Below are 12,861 nucleotides of genomic sequence, written 5' to 3' on the forward strand. Positions count from 1 at the left end.
CTGATACCAAGGACATAGAACTATTCTGTTTTTCTATTAACGTCTTGAATCATTTTTGGACATTTATATGTTTCTAAAAAATTGACCGTTTCTTGTGAATTTCAAATGTATTGGTATAAAGCCGCTTATAGCATTCTCTCATAATTAAAAAAAATTTTCTGCAGTATCACTTATTACATTCACTTTTTAATTGTTTTAAATTAATTCATCTAATAAATTAATTTAGTAAATTAATCTAGTATTATTTATTCTCTTTTGGTGGTGGTGGTCCATCTTGCCAGAGGTTCGTCTTGGTCATTTCAAAGAACTAACTTTTGCCATTTATTTTTCTATTGCTTCTTTGTTTTTTATTTTGTTCCATTCTTCCATTCTTATTTTCTTTTTACTACTTTCGTCAGGTTATTCTGTTATTTTTTTTTAATTGTTGAGTTGGATACTCAGCTTATGAACTTTTAGTCTTTTTTTCCTAATATAGTTTTTTAAAAATATTAATGTCTCTCCAATCATTGCTCTAGCAGATTCCCACAGATTTTCTCCTATGATAGTCCAATGTCCTCCACTACCAAATATTTTGTAATTTCTTTTATGATTCTTTCTTTTCCCTATGAATTCTTTAGACACACTTCCAAACATAACGGGGTTGTTTTGGCTATCTCTCTGCTTTCGACTTCTCATTTTATTTATTTAAGATTAGAGAATATAGTCAGTATAATACCTATTCTTTGATATTTGTTAAAATTTGCTTTACGCCCTAGTTCAGGGATCATGAAACTTTTTCTGTAAAGGGCCAAGTAGTAATTATCATTTACTTTGCAGACCTTATAGTCTCTAGTATAACAATCGACCCTGGTAGTATACCGTGAATGCAGCTAGAGACAATATGTAATAAATGAGCATGGCTGTTTTCATTCTTCATGGCTGTTTGGGTTTTCTTTTATTCTAACCTGAAATCATTGTCTTTTAACTAGTGAGTCTAATCCATTTACTTTTACTGTGATTTCGAACAGATTTGTATTTATACGTACTAAATCAGTTGGTATATTGGTTTAGCTGCTTTTGCAAAGATATCAAATTAAAACAGCTTAAACAAGATGGAAATTTTTATCCTTCACATTAAAGTCCTAACTGGTATGATGGCTCCCCAAAATGTTATCAGGGACCAGCCCCCTTCTTTCTCATTGGTCTGCCATCCTCAATACGCATTCTACTACCTTGTGGTACAAGACAGATGTTCTAGCTCATGCTATTATGTCTAAATTCGGGCCTACTAGAAGAAGAAAAGGAGATAGAAATGGGAATTTCCTTTCTTTTTAATGGCTACCCAGAAGATGCAACACGACTTCTGGTCACATATCATCGGCCACATCTATCCGTAAGGCAGGAAGAGTTGTCAATTTTAAAGCTGTTTGGCTAAAAATTCTATTACCACGTGAGAAAAGGAGAATGGATGTCAAAGATTAAGTAGTAATTCTGGCCACATCTGTCATTCTACTTTGAGTTCTCTATTTATCGTGTCTTGTCTTTGCTTTTTCTTCCCGCCTCTTTTCCCGTTTTTGTTTGGTTTAACCAAATCGTCTTATCGTTATTGCCCCTACCAGGTTAGAAGTTATGCATTTTGTTTCTTATACTTTTAGTAACAACTTTTACATTTTTTTTCCATACACAACCATTTTACGAAAATCTAAATATAAAACATTAACCCTGCCCTATGAGCGGATCCAGGTTTTATGAAATCAGAAGCTTATTCAGTTTGGGAGTCTTCTTTAAGCAAAAACAGTTCAAAAATTCATCCTGCAGCTTAGGCTTCCTTAGCTTCCTGATAAATTCACTTTCTACTTTGCCCTCTTCCAAAATAACAGAAGGATCTTAGAATGCTTTACTGCAATGATCCTTTTCCATGTTACCTATTATGTTGCCTAGTACTTTTTTCCTTCTCGTTTTTAAACCCTCCACTCTTAGTTGCCATTGTTGTTGTAGCTTTTTATGTACAAGGTTTATTTAGACTTTCCCACACATACACTTTTTTCCCCTCAGTATTGCTTCTTTCATTTCCTTCCTTTCTTTGGGGCTGAATTCCTTCTTTCTAAGGACTCTCTGTAGCACTTCTTTCAATGAGGGCATGTAAATGAAAATCTCAGTCCTTTTTTGTCTGAAACATCTGTGTTTTGCCCTCACTCTTGAACAACATGAAATTTAATGTAGAATTGAAAGATGACAATTCTTTTCTCTCGGCACTTTGAAGATAGTATTCCACCCTCCTTTGTTGCTAATGAGAAGGCTAATTTAACGATCATTTCTTTGTAGGTAATTTTTCTTTTTTCTGTGGTTTCTTTTAGGATCTTCTCATTGTCTTTGGCATCATGAAGTTTCACTACAACACGGCGAGGTAAAGAGTGACTTATACTTTTCTCTGCTCAGAACATCACTGTCATAGACGTGGTTCCATAGGGTAGGGGTTAGCACGTCTGCTTTACACGCAGATGGTCCTGGGTTCATGCCCCAGTGGAGCCATGGTCCATGGTCTACCACCATGCCACCCTGAACAAGCTTGATGTCTGATCTCAGAAGCCAAGCAAGGTTGGGCCTGGTAAGTACTTGGATGGGAGACCACCTAGGAAGACCAGGTACTATAGGTATAAATAATAATAATAATAATAATAAAAACCATCACTGTGCCTGTTCAGTCTGAGGATTCATGGAGCCATCATTTCTGGAAGATTCATAGACATCAATTCTTTGAGTATTGCTTCTTTCCCATTCTCTCCATGGCCTTCTGAAATTCACGTTAGAGATGTTCTATCCTTTGTGTGTCTTTGTCTCCTTTCCTCATTTATTTTCAGTCTCCCAAAAATCTCTGTTGAATTGGTACATTCATCTAAAGAAAATTAAGAACAGGGGGGGAAAAAAAAAACAGTTCTCTGGAAGGTGATTTTTGTGTGTTTTAGTAAAAGCAAATTTTACTTGGCAGCACCCTCTGGGGGCCCCAGCAAAACTCCCGCCCACACAGCCAGCCCCCCCGCCCCAGGTTTTACTGAGCTTTCAGAAGAAAACAAAGATGAATGTTAAATCAGAAGCATAAGATGACTTAGAGCAATAAACTGCCAAGTTAGAAGCAAGGACATCAAAAGATCTCCCAAGCTAAGTAGAGAAAAGGGAAATTTTTTAGTGTTCTCTAAACCTTATGATGGAGATCAAGGGACCAGTTTCCATGACTGTGGCCCTTTCAACTGGGCTCAGACCCTTTGAATACATTCCAAGACAACCCTTCTCAACACTTCTCTATCACCATCCATGCCCTAATAATTCGAGGCTGTTGTTAACCACCTAAGGGACCAGCCATGAATGGATTGGCAGGGGTGAAGGGGGATGATGGATTGGCAGAGGTGGAAGGACACCCCCACAGCTCAGTAATCGCCACCTTCTAAGAAGAAAGCTGACTATTTGACAAGTCCAAGTCCTACAGAAGCTCATCCCACCACCCCAGGTCTCCTGGGTAGCATCAGAGAGAAGAAAAAGGTGAAAAGCCAGGACCAGGACCTCTGGGAGACCAGACTATGGTCTGGGGTTGTGTTCCTGATTTGTAACATTTCTAGCACTTCTCACTGCTCTGCAGTCAAGGGCTTGAGTTGCAGTGGGAGTGGTGTGCATGCTGAGGGTAGCAGGGAAGACAAAATGCCTAGGTCCTGGCCACACCCTGAAGAGGACTGCAGCAGGCAGAGCCCAGGGGAGCCTGCTTGGAAGGGCTCTGCACGTCACAAACCCCTGCCCCATTTCCCACTCCTTGACTCCAAACATGCTCTGCAAACTGGAAGGAGCTCTGGAATATGGAAGGATACAGGATCCACTGCCTCATACCTACAATCCATCCATCACTTCCCACAGCACCAGCCTTCTCTTCTGTGAAATGGGCATAATAATAATTGCCTACCCACTCCACAGGCTGGAGGCCTGTTCTGAAAACAAAAGAGAAAAATATGTTTTAGTGTCTTGCAGAGTGCCATTCAGTCCAGAAATTTTTGAGAAACCTGGTAAATGTTTATTTTATATTCTTAGAACTAAAGTTTTATTTAAATAAAATTTGTGTCTATGGCCATGCCACCCTAAACAAGCCTGATGTCTGATCTCGACACTAAGTAGGGTTGGGCCTGGTTAGTACTTGGATGGGAGACCACCTAGGAAGACCAGGTGCTGTAGGTGTAAAAAAATAAAAAATGAGGGATTGTAAGCTGACAAGGTCCTTGCAATCTGTGAAGTCACCCAAGGGTTGCCTCGCAATCCTTCTATTAAAAATTAAATAAATAAATAAATGAAGTTTGTTTTTAAATACATGATTATGGTATAAGTATTTTTAAAAAATTAGAAAATCCTAAGATAAAAAGTAAATAAATAAAATTAAAAAAACCTAGTTCTCTCAGCAACCGGAGAAAACCACTGCTAATAATTAGGTATGCAAACACTGTCCAACCTTTTTTCCATACAGGTGTATTAGTTACTGCTTTAATTTAACACCAAAAGCATTTTTGGTAGTAAATATTCTTCTATATCATCATTGCTAATGCTTTGAAGTCATGGATTTTTCCAACTGTATCTGGCCCATGGTAAACCGGTTCATTAGTTAATTAGTAAATATAACCAATCTCTACTGCTGTATATTTCCACGGTTTTTCACTTCTAAACAGCTCCGATGTGATGTATGTACAGACATGTTTGCAAATATCTATTATTTTCCCAGTGGCAGTGGAGTTGCTGGATCAAAGGTCTGCACGGTTTTTAAATACTGATACAAATATGGTGCCAAAACGGCCCGTCGAATCTGTTGAAAAATAGTCCCCGAACTTCATACCACTCGCCTCCTCGGTGCTTAGGTCCCGCCTAGCTCACCTCCTCCAGAGGAACCTGTGAAGACTCTGACTGTCCCGCCCCAAATCCAGAGGTTGGGGAGCTAACCCTACACTCCTCGGCGCTGGGACCCCGGAGGCGAACTCCCCCAGAGCGGCCCTGGGCCGGGCCTCTCGGGCGGGATGAATTTCCAAAGAGTTCCCCGCGGGTGCCATGGGGCCCATTCCCATGCAAAGCGCTGGGCCAATGTCAAGGTGCGGCACAGCGGGGGCGGCGCCGCGCTGGAGAGGGGCCGGGAGCGCGGCCACTTCAAAGCGCTCCGTTTGGGGCCTGCAGAGGAAGGCGCCGGGCTCGGAGGCCCACAAAGGGCAGCCTCCTAGGGCTGTGCCCCTTCCCCACAGGTCCCGGAAGGGGCGCTCGTGGCTGGGCCAGGCCTCGCTAGGCAGGTGGAGACATCCTCTTCACCCATCCTCGCGGGGGAGCCCTTCTCCGCTTCCCAGCCCCACTCGGGGACCCAACCCGCAGACCCCCGGTGCCCCCAGCCTGGGGCACTTTGGGTTCGAGATGCGAGTGGCGAACGCCGAAGACCAGCCCCACCCAGACCAAAAGTAACACCCTGAGCTTTTCCACCGAGCAGAATTCCCCTAGCCTCGGCTTTTGCTTTTTGGGTTAGGAGCCAGTGTCTTAAAAGAAATGAGAAGTTGAGTTTTGAGTCTGAAAGGATTAAAACTGTCCCTCCCCCTCCCCCCACCAGTTCCACTATTACTGCAGAGTTCGCTAGTGAAGGCAGCTGGAGGGGTGGGTGAAGGGATCCTGGACAGAGCATGGACTTGCCCTGAGCTCGGGCCGCCAGACCTTCTGCAGGGCTCAGAGATCCACCCCACCCCCTCCGCATGGGAAGGGGAAGCCAGTCCCTACTCTCCTCATTCCCTTTCCCTGGTAACCCCTGAATAGGAAGCAGTTTTCCTCAGGGCTTCTCACATCTGAGGTTCCCGGTGGTGGAGACCCACCACCCCACTGCAAAGGGCCTCAAATAGCTGAATAGCTGGCCCTAGGGTCTAGCCTCCATATCCAGGGAGTAAGCAGCCTGAGACCATCTTGCAGACACCTTCTAAGGTATTTATTTGTTCATTTTTCATTTATTCAACAAAGGTTTGTTAGATTCCCGCTATGTCCTAGGTGCAGGGATTACAACTATGAACGAATCAGATAAAACATTCAAGACTTTGGATGGAATTCAAAAGAGAAAGGAACACAGGCACATCAGCCTGCCCCAGAGAACATTCCTGCACCTGATTAGAACGAGATCCAAACTCTGCCCCCAAGGAAGGGGAGGGGCCTGGAGCAGCTCCCCAGAGCTCTGAAGGGGCTCCCATCCCTCCCGCCGGATTGTGGCATAGCGACTAAGGCTCAGGCTTCTTCCGTCCTCCCTTCTGATACTTGCAACCAAGAAGCCAGCAATCCAGAGGAAGCTTCTTTCTGATGATCCAGGTGGCTGATGTTAGTAGACAACACCCTGCGGTCAATGAGCAAGGAGCCTGGTGAGCTGCAGGGGGTCAAAATCCAGCTCTGGATGGAGGCCAAATGCCCATTGGAGTCTGACCTTCAGCCTGCAACCTAACCATCCTCAGGTATAGAAATGTCCCTCTCAAAGCCACCAGGAAGGCTTGGGAAGGGGGCAATTGTTTTAGTTCCATGGGTTCAGGCTCCAGGTTCCCCCACTCCCACCCCAGGGATGCTCTTCCCCAACCCCAGTGTGACTTCCCGCAGTCCAGCTGGGAACAAAGAGGGCCTCAGCATCCTGAAACCTCAAGACCTTTAGAAGTCCCTCTCTGGGGATGTGGTCTCTCCTCTTGTTTCTTTATGAAAACCCCAGAGCACTTCCCAATCACGCTGTGTAAACAGCTCACCACCAGCCTCAGAGCCCTTAGACTCCACAGGGAAGGACAGGGTGAGGTGCCGGGGTGGGGGGTGGCGGCCAGAAACAGCTGGTTCTGTGGGCTGTGTCTATAGTCAATAGGCCCCTGGCTTCCAGACCCAGCTGGAACATCTGCTCAGACAGCCTTACTAGCCAAAACTCTGGACTGGCTATCTGTGGCCGGATGCCCATGAGAACATACTTCCCAGCAGAGGGAGGAGCCCAGGGCAAATTCTCCCTGAACATTGACCCCAAGGGTGAGGTGGACCCTTCAGGTAACAACCTAATGCAGTGATTCTCAAAGTGTGCTGCTTGAACCAGCAGCCTCACCTGGGAACTTGTTAGAAAAGCAAATTCTCAGACCTCCTGAGTCAGAAACTCCAGGGTTCTGGCCCAGAAATCTGTATCTTTAGAAGCTGTCCAGGTGATTCTCATGGACAACAAAGTTTAAGCATCAGTGTTCTGAGGTGAGGAAGACATATTATTTAATCTTTTACTTGAATACCTCCTCTGATGGAGCTCTCATCACTAACCAAGAGAGCTATCCTTGAGTCGAGCTAGGCCTAGAGTCACTTATAAGGATTTACTTGGGATGATGACAACCTGGAAACAATGTGAATGAATGTTCATCAGTGAGAGAATGGGTAAATATCCTAGGGGAATACACACTTGGGAATACTAAGCAGTCATTAAGACAGAATGAGGTAGGTGCGCAAAGCTCTCTAAAATGTACCGTTAAGTAAAAAAGGAAATTGATAATTAACAGAACTCATATTTATGTAAAAAGAAGTACACCAAATAAAGTTAGCTTTCCTTGTCTCTACACACATCTAAATGAAAATTCATTGAGAAAAAGACTGGAAGGAGACCCGCCTAACCGATACTCCGAGGGAGGGGACTCATATGAGAGAACTCTAGCTTTAACCATGATGTTTATTTTTTTTTCTAGTATCTGTATTTACATTATTAAAAGTCCATTTTAAAGAATGAATACAAAATTTGAAATGGAATCTAATTTAAAAACGGAAGTTAAACCAGAAGCAAGCACTCTGGAGTAGGGGTGTCCTGCAACCTGGTGTCAGGTGCAGAGCCTGGTGGCTGGTGGTCAGGCACTGGAGTCCTGCCAAGTCACCCTGAGAAGGGAGAAGAAGCGTCATATAGTACATGGGCAAGGCGGTAGGTTTTGTTGCCTGAAGCGCCAGTCAGGGCAGGTTGACCTAACCTACAGGGTATCTGCAGCAGCCTTACCCCTTCAGGGTCTCTTCCCCTCCTGCTTCCTCCAAACCCATCCCAGTCACTCAGCAGAGGGAAGACCATCGGCTTCCTTTTCCCAAAGGGAACAGAAAAGCCGGACAGGGGCTTCCAGGGTGTCTGGCTCAGGGAAGTAGGTGGAGGTGATATCTGCTGAGCCAGGAACCTAAGAGGAGCTGCCTTCGTTTGGGGACATATTACATCTCAATCCTGATCAGTTGAACCAACATGTATGGAATGCCCACTATGTGCTTGGCTAGATGCTCCCCTTGTTTACAGAGCCATAGGTGATCTAGGTCATTGTCACGGCCTGCTGCACAAAGCTCTCTCCTGGGCCTTCCCGGGTGTGGAGGCTCTAGCTGAGGCATCTGCTGGTGGGGCCGAAGGGCCACTGACACCCCAGACTTTCACCCCAAGAAACCCACTCCACACGAAAGCCCAGGGGCCAAAATAGAAAGAGAGAAATAAAGGTTGTTGTTGACATTAGAGGAAAAACCAGGCTTCCTGTTTGAACTCAGGCAGGTACTGGAAGCTGTGAGTAATGTAGAATCTTGGCCTGCCCTGAAGGCGGCCTGCGGTGGGGGCTTCTCACACTTTCTGTGAAGACTGGCTTTGAATCACTCATTCGCAGGGGACCTGAGGCCCAGCAGGGCAGGCTGTATAGGAAGACCACTGCGTCCATGCAGGCAGGCGACAGGACAGGTGGGCGGCAATAACTCACGCTGTGCGCTGTGGTTGATCACCCTCTGTAAGGACCCAACATCGCACACTGAGGGATTCTCGTGTCACAGTACCCAGTGGCCATGGCTCCCAACACTCAGACCATTCCCAGGCCCTTGGAGGCTAGGATTGTCCCCTTTCGTTCCACTTGGAGTCAGGCCAGTGCAAGATGCCATGGGTCTGGGGACCCACTCTGGACTGGGAATACTGGCCTGCAGGTACCAACTCCCTGTGAGACCTGAACCAGGGCCCTTGACCTCTCCCAGACCCAGATCCCTGTCTGTAAAGGGACCTCATATTGGAATAAAGTCTGCAAGCCATCTAGAGGTAAAATCCCGGACATCAGGCTAATGCCTTTTCTCATTCAAGCCTCGCCACAATATTCCCAAGTGACAAAGAAACCATCCTGTTCTAAAATGTACAGTTTTCAACTTTATTGAGCTTTAATTGACGTATACTAAAGCATACATATTTAAAATGAACAATTAATAAGCTTACAGCAATCATTACCACAATCAACACAGCCAACGTTCCCCTCACCCACCCCCCAAGCTTCCTCTTGCTTACAACTCATTACCCCCTCCTTCCACCCCAGGCCCAAGCAACCTGATTACCGTCCATGTAGATTCCTTTGCATTTTCTAGAGTTTTATATACATCAAACCATACAGTATGGACTCTCTTTTGTCTGGATTTTCTCATTCAACATAATTAGTGTGAGATTTACCTATGCTGTTACACATAGCAATAGTTCATTCTTTTAGATTGCTGAGTACTATTCCACTGTATGGAATGCAATATACCACAATTATTTTTCCATTCACTTATTGGTAAACATTTGGGTTGTTTCCATTTGGGGGCTATTACAAAATAAGTTGCTCTAAATATTTGCATACAACTCGTGTGCATATGTTCTCATTTCAGTAAATATGAAGAAGTAGAATGTCTGGGTCATTTAACAGGTATTTGTTTAACTTTTCAAGAAACTGCCAAACTATTATCCAAAGTGGTTTTACAGTCCCATCGGCCGTACGGCTGCTTCCATCCTTATCACACCATTGGTGTGGGGACCAATTTGGGGATGGTCTTTTTTTTATTTTTGGCATTCTGATGGATATGGTAGTGGTATCTCATTGTGGTTTTAATTTGCATTTCCCTGATGACTGATAATATTGAGTGTCTTTCCATGTGTTTACTGGCCATTTGTATATTTTCTTTAATGAAGTGTCTATACAAATCTTAACATCTTTTAAATTGAAATACATCTTACAATTGATGTCGTAGTATAGTTTAACAGGCAGGGAGTGTTTTTTTTTTTCTTGGTGGCAACTTACAAAGGATAAAGTCTTAGATTCATGAAATACATGAAGTCACTTAGCCTGGGTCACACAGTAGATGGCGTACAGAGTGTCCAACCCTGACCCTGTGCTTTAAAACAGCACAGTATTCTACATGGTTTAGAAGAGTCAGGATGAAGTTTGTGGTCAGTGTAAGAAAAACAAACTGGGTCATCCCACTGCACTGCTGTGGTCTAAGTGCTCGGCCAGAGTCCTGGAATGGTCAGCAGCCAGCCCTGTAGGACCGTCTGGAAGGAGAAGCAGCAGAAGCAGCCCCTAGGCTTGTTGGCCCCAGCTGGCCTTGGCGCCCCCTCTGCACAGCAGGTGCGTTGGTGTCTTTACTCTCTGAGCCTTCAACTAGCAAAGGCTCAAAAGACCACCTGTGTGCCAGGCAGGTGTGTGGAATGGATGGCACCGAACAGGATGCAGCCTTGGTGCAGCCTCTGATCTGCAGGACTCAGAACCCAGAGACAAGAGAGATCCAGGGACACGCACTCAGCAGAGCCTGGGAGCACTTGGACAAGGAAGAGATGACCCTCAAGTGTTTTTGTTGTTGTTGTTTCTGGGTTTTTTTAATGCCTATAGCACCTGATCTTCCTAGGTGGTCTCCCATCCAAGTACTAACCAGGCCTGACCCTGCTTAGCTTCCGAGATCAGACATTCGGCCTGTTCAGGGTGGCATGGCCGTAAACCATGGACCGTGGCTCCCCTGGGGCGCAAACCCAGGACCTTCTTCATGTAAAGCAGACGTGCTAACCGCTACACTATGGAACCACGTCCAATCCCCAAGTGTTTTGTGAATGAGATAAAGAAGTCAGTGTCGTGTGTTGCATAAGGTCCTTTTTAGGTCATAAGGTTCAAATCCTGCTTCCGGCCCTTACCAACTGTGTGACCTCAGGCACATAGCTTAACCCTCCAAGCCTCAGTTTCTTCATCTGCAAAATGGGGTGTCAATGATGTTGCAGGGGGGTATTGCTATTCCCATTTCACAGGTGAGGAAACAGAGAGGACTATATAAGAAAATGTCTGTAAGGTGCTTGGCTCAAAGGAGGGCTTTTTGTTCTGGGCCTTAAGGATAGCTAGGAATTCGATTGGCAGGAGAGATGAAGGATCCCAAGAGGGGAACCTGTGTGATCTAAGGCTAGGGGAGGGACACATAGGAAAGGGGAGGACAGGGGAAGAGCCTGCTGGAGCAGCGATCCCCTGCCTCCGCCTTTTAAAAGTCCATCTCCTGGAACATTGCCAGGAGTTTTATGTGGGGCCGAGGGCTCAGCAACAGGAGCTGCACATGGTAAGGTGGCCTAGAAGGCCAAGCACCCCAAGCCAGATCCCAAAGCTCTGGCCCACATCTCAGTTCCCTCCAGGATGGCACAGTAGGGATCCCTGAATGAAGGGGTACCTACGAGATGGTACAGCAATCCCCACAGATCTGCTCAGGTCCTGGCCAGCCACCAGCTTGCTAAGGTTCCTATGACTAATCCCTTCATCTTTCTGCACCTCAGTTTCTCCATCTCTCAAATGGGGATGTAAAAACATGGCATGCCTGCCTGCCCACCCCACAGAGCTGCGGCCGAGATCAAATGAACTGCTGAAAGGTATGTGAAAGTACTTCGAAACCTATGTTACGCTTATGCAAATCCAGGGTAATTCATAGAATCACAAAATCACGGACTGTCACGCATGGCAGGGATCCTAAAAAGCTTTTACTATGACACCTGCATTTTCCTGATGACGAAACTGAGGCCCAGAGAGGTAAAGTAACTCACCGAAAGTCACACAGCTGGTAAGCCAAATTTGAGCCTCAGTTTTTCTGATGCAAGCCAGCTCTAATTCCTCTGCCTCACAGGCCAAAGACCTCTGGGGTTCCTGGAGACAAAGCAAAGCTAAGAAAGAAAGCAAGAGCCAAGATGGTGTCTCCTAAGAAACTTGAGAAACCACCGATTTCAGTCCAAAGCTTAAAGGTCTTTGAAAATATCTGGTCTCTGCACACTCACTTATGAGACCCCCACTGATGGCCTAGGGTATTTTCTGCCATCGTTGTTGTAGTCTTATCTGTAAAACAGACATCATTCACTACTGGGGTTTGTGCTGGCCACCATATTGGTGCCAACCTTCTCCAGAGCATGGGAGATAACGGACATGAAAGTGCTTTGGAAAAAAAAAACAACAACCAGTGCTTACACAACCCAAGGGTCTGTTCCTATTGCAATGTCATGACTCCAGGTGTAGGCGACCCTTGGTAGATTCCAGATGTTGATGGGCCAACGGAAGAGCTTAAACTCGACTGTAGGAAATGCAGCAGCTGAGGACTCCAGAAGGTCCAGACCTCCCCAGGAGAGTGCCCACATTCCCAGGCTCCCTGGGCCACTTGACATCAGCCTCACGGAGTCTTTTCAATCAAGGAAAATTGACAGGCATGCATGCGCAGATTCTCGGCAACTTTTGTCACAAGGAAAACAGCTCTTTCTAGGACATTGCCCTCCATTTTCTCCTCTCACAAAACCCCCTTCTGATCGACGGCTGTTTTTTTTTATTTTTATTTTTTTGTGAAGTCTCTAATACAGGCAGCAGAGAGGAGAATTTCACAGACTCAGCACATTCCTATCCTACTTCTCATAAGTTCGGGTGCCTGATTTTTCCCTTGTGACGCGCATCCTAATGGTAAGCACGAGGTACAGTGAGTGGTTTTGAAGGCAGTTCCTTATCGTGGAGCGTTATCTGAGCCATCAAAGTATATTTTAAGAAAAAAGCAGTTTCACCATCAAACTTGAAGGCTTGACTGTTAAAAGTAAGAGCT

General features: G+C 45.4%; 1 pseudogene; it reads left to right on the plus strand.

The window, feature by feature from the left end:
• The first annotated feature begins 4,082 nt into the window (after positions 1-4,082).
• LOC111741175 lies at positions 4,083-4,197 on the plus strand (annotated as a pseudogene).
• The last annotated feature ends 8,664 nt before the right edge of the window (positions 4,198-12,861 follow it).

Source organism: Pteropus vampyrus, unplaced genomic scaffold, assembly GCF_000151845.1.
Source record: "Pteropus vampyrus isolate Shadow unplaced genomic scaffold, Pvam_2.0 Scaffold74, whole genome shotgun sequence".
NCBI lineage: Eukaryota > Metazoa > Chordata > Mammalia > Chiroptera > Pteropodidae > Pteropus > Pteropus vampyrus.